A 6302-nucleotide genomic window follows, 5' to 3' on the forward strand; every position below is an offset into this window, starting at 1 on the left:
TTGGCTTAGGGCAGTATGTTACAGCATCACTGTTTAGTTTAATGTTATTTTACTACTAGATGGAGACATTTAGAATGCTTGATTCAGGTTTCTACTGCTTTAGACCTACAGCAGTGTTTCTCAACCTTGGCAACTTTAAGATGTATGGACTTCAGCTCCCAGAATTCCTCTGCCAGCTGGCTGAGGAATTCTGGGAGTTGAAGTCCACACATCTTAAAGTTGCCAAGGTTGAGAAACACTGATCTACAGTATTGACAAAAGGTCCTTGGAATGCAGTAGCATCCTATCATGTTTCTGTTACTCTCTTTTGCTCCTTTCACACCCAGCATCTCTCAGACAGTATTAAGCACTGAGGTGCTTTGGTGAGCCTTTGTCATTTTAAATACGGGAAATCAAAGGGGAAGGCAGTAAAGTTTTATTTTTATAGTCATGCTTTCAATAACAACAATAAAAGCTTTACTGAATATTTTTATCTGAATTTCTGTTTGAGGTATGTAAAATGATCCTTGGCACTTTGAATGATAAGTAGTCCTTTAATGTGACATTTCCATTCTTTAAATTCAGAAGACTCATAGCCTATTAATGTTTCAAAACACTTTTGATCTCCGTGCATCCCAATGCCTAGAGCATATCAAAACAGATTCAATGAAAGGTATACTTTTATGTTTTGTGATGGATGGCTGCCTCCTCAGAGGCCAGCTGAGCTAGCTGGGGCCAAAAACTGGACTTTCTAGGACTGGTGTTTATATGCACAAACACACAAACTAAGCTGTACTTAGTTGTTGTTCTACACCAGTGTTGTCCAAACTTGGCCACTTTAAGATGAGTGGACTTCAACTTCCAGAATTCCCCAGCCAGCCATGGGAGTTGAAGTCCACTCATCTTAAAGTGGCCAAGTTTGTATAGTATAGTTTACACTATACTATACAATAGTGAAATAAACATAGTATTTTAATTAAAGCTAGTGTTTGATAGAAGAAATAGTAGTTCACACTTCAGCCTGAAACAACTGTAGACCTAGGATTTTCCAGACTCAAAACCCCTTATTTTGGAACTGGCTCTCAGATATCACTTGGCTGATGCAGATTCTTTACTGCAGACAAGAATGAAGCCACCCAAAACTGAAGATCTGCCTACTATAAATACAAGTGTGTGTGTGTGAGAGAGAGAATGTGTCAGTATTCCACATATCAAATTTTGAGCTTTTCCATCCTACCTTTGTGAGGTAACAGATATTTGGCCTTCTCTTCAAGGTCATGGAAGGCAGCTGGGATTTATTAATATAATGGTTTTCATTAGACTAAAAATCACTGGTCCTTGCTATGTTAGTTTTATCCCTAACTGTCCTAGTACATTTGTTACTGTCTTGAAACAACACTTGAAAGATATGTATTTATTGGAATGAATAGTTACCTCTGTAGTGATCAAAGTTTCTTCTTGAGTTTGCCCATTACTACATATATGATGAAGAACCTACGTTTCAAAATGTTTTGGGAATGTGATTTGTACATTAATTCTAGTTTATTAGTTTTAAACAGAACAGGCTAATATAGTCAACACAAAATGCTGAACCAAGAAAAGGAGAGATTCTCACAGGTAAGTCACCAACTCTGAGTCAATTGATCTCATAGAGTAATTCCATTTATTAAATTGGGTGTGAGAAATATGAAGATTGTTTGGAAGAAAGGTCGGATGTAAGTATAATAGATCTCAGTTTTAAGAGTGATGATTTTCTATTGGTACTCAGAACCTTAAATAGTGAAAAGTAGTTTATTTGCTAAGAAATAAGTTTTAAAAAATAAAATATTAGACCAGATCCATGACTAAATAGTCCTTTGATTCCAGCATGTCTGCTGTATGACTGACTACATCTTCTGCTTTTCTGTTCTCTTTCCTCTATGTATGGTGGGTTCTTTTTGTTCTGCTTCGTAATACCATTTCCTAGATGATTTACAGTTTTCTGTTTTTCTCAGTGACACAGAAACAAAGTATACACTGTAGTAAAACTCCACAGCTAAGAAAAGTATCTACAATTTCCATTTTTGGTGGTTCAGTACTCATTAAATCAGACCAAACTTCCCTGCATGATCTTTCTCTTTCTAGATGTATTAGACTACAATAACCATGTTTAATGTTCAGCACAAAGAAACCTAGGATGATTTGGGTTGACTGTTCTAGTCCAACATATCCAGAGACCAGTTTGAGAAAGGCTGCAAATTAAACCATGGTGAATGACTTTGTGCCGTGTTTCCCCCATCACCCCATACCATGTGTTGTAAATTGATAAATTACATGCTGACAACATACATCTCTTTCTGGCAAGCTAACAGTTAAAGAGTCCCTAGTGAAGGGCTTCTTCTAGCTCAATGTTTCTCAAACTCAGCAACTTGGCAACTTTAAGATGTATGGACTTCAACTTCCAGAAAGTCTGGCTGGGGAATTCTGGGGGTTGAAGTCCACATATCTTCAAGTTGCCAAGTTTGAGAAACACTGCTCTAGCTGCTAATGTATCCACTGTGGTTTAAATTTACCTAGTATGCTGTGATTGCAGATGCAATAATGGATTTATGAGCTAATTTCCCCAGCATAATTAATTCTCCCTCTCTTAATTCTTCTTTCTACTCTTCAGCTAATGCAGGTTATAAAATAATGTATTTCCCTCACTCACCTCACCATATAACATTCCAACTATTTAAAAGGACAGTCCCAATTTATACAGGCTTGTGCTTGTCCTTATCAGTTATTTGATTTAGTGTAAGGCCAGGATAGGCCATAATTCCCAGCATGTGTGTAAGGATTGGGTATGATTATATAGCAGTGGTGCACCTCCATTCCCAGAAAATAAATATTATGCAGATAGTTTCTTACCTGCCTATTTACAAAGCTGATTCCAGTGTCCTAATACAGGTAATAGAAGGCAGTGTTTCACAGTCTAGACACTCTCCAACGTACATTTACATAGGAACTGTCCCACTAAAATTCTGGAACTTACGATCAAATATATTTGCATAAGGCTATGGTCTTAAAGATAAAAGCACATCTGAGGTCCTGGATCTTTGCAAGATTATGAAAATAAGAGTGGAATATATGTAGCATCTTTGTGAAAGTTGAATAGGATAGTAGAAACCCAAAAGGCATTTGACACTTGCTGCCATAGTCTTTTATTCACTCACTTTTTGTGGCTTATTGCATCTTGTGGTTCTCCTTGGGGAAAAGTAATTCTTAACGTGATGTGGTTGCAAGAAAGGTAAATGCAGTTTTAGGCTGCATCAACTGAAATATTGTTTCCAAATCATCGGAAGACACAGCTCTACTAGTCTGTTTTTTTAAATTAAATTTTATTCAAAGTTTTTACATAGCTAAGTTTTTACATAGTTGTTTTTAATTAAAATATTTTACATAGATAAAAGACAAATACAGAAATATATAAAGAAAAGTAATAAAAAAGAAAAAGAGAAAAGAATAGGTGCAGAAAAGAATACAGTTAAAGAAAGGCAAAAAAAGAAAAAAAGCCCCTTATTCAATCTTTTTCCAATCATCAAATCTGAAAATCATCATTTCGCTCTTTTCCATTTTCAGCAAAAAGTCCAGAATAGGTTTCCAGTGTTTTACAAAAGTACTCATTGTCTTGCCCCAGACCACACATCTCAGTTTTGCCATCTCTGCTAGTTCCGCCATCTTCACAATCCATTCCTCCACTGTGGTTATTTCAGTATTTCTCCATCTTTGTGTATATAATAATCTTGCTGCAGTTACCATATATAACATCAGTCTTCCATAAGTCTTTTCTAATTGACAGTCCCGATAAGAAGAGTCCTGGCTTGATGTACAAACAATTAGACAGATGGTGGGCTCTCTCTACTTCGGACTAGACAGCTGTCTACTGGGATGTTTTAATTTGGATTCCTACACCTCATAGGACGTATTGGCCTAAATAACCTCTTCCAGTGCTGATTCTAAGGCAGCAGCATGTTGAGCCTGCCACCAAGGTGGGGATTCATCTATTCTATGCAACCTTGAAGAATTAGAAAAATTGTGAGTAGAACTCCAGCTGGGTTCTTTCAAAGCCTGATATGTGCCCATTTGGCAATGTAGGAATTTTTCACATGTTTCTTAGACCGGTTTTTTAAAAAGTGTCTAACATTTGAAATTTGAAACTACCACAACAGTATTTTTTTAATAAGCAGTTTTAGCTTAACTGTGTGACCAAAGCCTGCACCTGGAGACTCTTAAGCTCTCTAAAACACAAAACATGTAAAGAAATATTGAACAACTCAAATTGGTGGTGAATTCACTTAAATGATTAATAACAACTTAGTATGAAAGACTTTCACTAGAATAAGTTATATAAAGTAAAATTAAGTTTTCAATTTGTTCTTTTCTTGGCTTTTTCCAGTTGTACAATAGTTATATTTCAAACTGCATGTAGTTCTGAAAATATTTTGAATAACTTTAAATAACCTTGTTTAGGTATCAAAATTCATGTTTCTAGTTTTCATGGTATAATCATGACCTTAAAATGTCATTGAAATGGACAAACATAGTAACATTTCAAAAGTAAGTTAAAAAAGAAGTCCTAATTTATTCTTGTAAATATTGTCATGATTTATAAATATCACTAACAATATATAGAGACAAGAACATCATATTATAACTGAGGCAAAGATATGGAGGTAGAGAATGCTTTAGAGAATCAACTCCTCAAACACACCCAGTTCATTCTGCAGGAAGAGGCAAAACTAACCTGGTGTTAAAGCCTTAATAATGAAGCTGGAGTGCAGAAAAAGACTACAGACTCCATGAAGTATGATCCATGTTAAAACTGTAGCCAAAACACATATTTAATAATTTTACAAATATGTACATACTCCCCCACAACATCCCAAGGGACTTATGTGACTTACACAAAATTATGATCAGCAATGATAAAATTCAATCTATCAATTGCATCTTAAAAACCAGCAACATCAGACAATAACATGCAAAGTCCTGGATAACAAGGTAACAGACCCATTTTGTTTCCTCTTAGCTTGCTTTGTCTGATTAAGAGTTCTGGAGAACTCAGAAGCTTGTTCAGTATTTATGCAATTTTGGCTTGTCCTAATAAGATATTGCCCATACAGGATTTGGGAATTTTTCATAGGGACTATCATGTTCTTTTTCTGTTTCACTTGCTTGGAAGGTCATTGTCTCATAGTTATCTTAATCATAGCTTATTCAATTAACCCAATTTTCTGGGAGTTACACTAAACCTTAAAGTAGCCATGTGGGGTGAATTTACATGATTTATTTATTTTGTGCCTTCAACTCAGTGTTGACTCCTGGCAACAAGTCCTTGCAATTTTCTTGGCAAGATTTCGGAAGTGGTTTGCCATTGCTTTTTTCCAGAGCTGAGAGGAAGTGACTGGCCCAAGGTCACCCAGCTGGCTTCGTGCCTAAGACAAGACTAGAACCCACAATCTCCCAGTTTCTAGCCTGATGCCTTAACCACTACACCAGATTGGCTCTTTGAATTTACATGATGCGCTAGGTTAAAAATTCACTAAAAGTATTCACGTAAACCAAGTCATTTTCTGGATATAGTAAATGGTTAGCAATGGTTAAGACTGCGGGTTCCCTGAAGGTGTCTCACTGATGGAATCTAATGCTGGACAGACATTTGTAGGTCTGTGCCCTAACTATTCCCATTCAGTAGGTGTTGACTGTTGTGGCCCTAATGCCTGCTAGTTTGTGTGTTATTAATTATTTTAAATCCTCTAATCTATCCTATTTATTTATTTGCTTTTTGTTTGTTTATTAATTGCATTTGCATACAGCTGAATCTGCCAAGGACTCCTAGCAATTTACATCAAAAATCCCAAACTATTAAACATCCATGGCAATCGCATCCTAGAATAGATTGCATCATTCACATTAATGGCTGTGGCCAAACACATCACAGCCACTTAAATCCTTTAATCCCTTGGTGCTTAGTCAAGCCTGGATGTAATCTGATCCAAAGACATCCCAGTGTTTCTGCAGGCCCAAGATGTCCTAGGATCTTCCATTATTGAGATGTGATCTCCAGGAATCAGCAACTCTCTGCACCAGCTAAATTACAGTCTCTTTTTACTTTATTCTTCCTTGTCATATCTTATCATTTCTTGCCATTTTTTACCAACTCTTAACCATCTGCTCATCTGATGTAACTGGCAGAAATTGTGGACTTGCACTTCTACTGTACAGTAAGTCAAAGCCATCTCTTTTGTCTTCCAACACATTAAAATCCTCTCATTCTCATATTCTCATATGTTTAATGAGAT

This window comes from Python bivittatus, unplaced genomic scaffold (genome assembly GCF_059951505.1).
Source record: "Python bivittatus isolate LINGU-HERP-01145 unplaced genomic scaffold, Pbiv_v1 ctg000330_np1212, whole genome shotgun sequence".
Lineage (NCBI taxonomy): Eukaryota > Metazoa > Chordata > Lepidosauria > Squamata > Pythonidae > Python > Python bivittatus.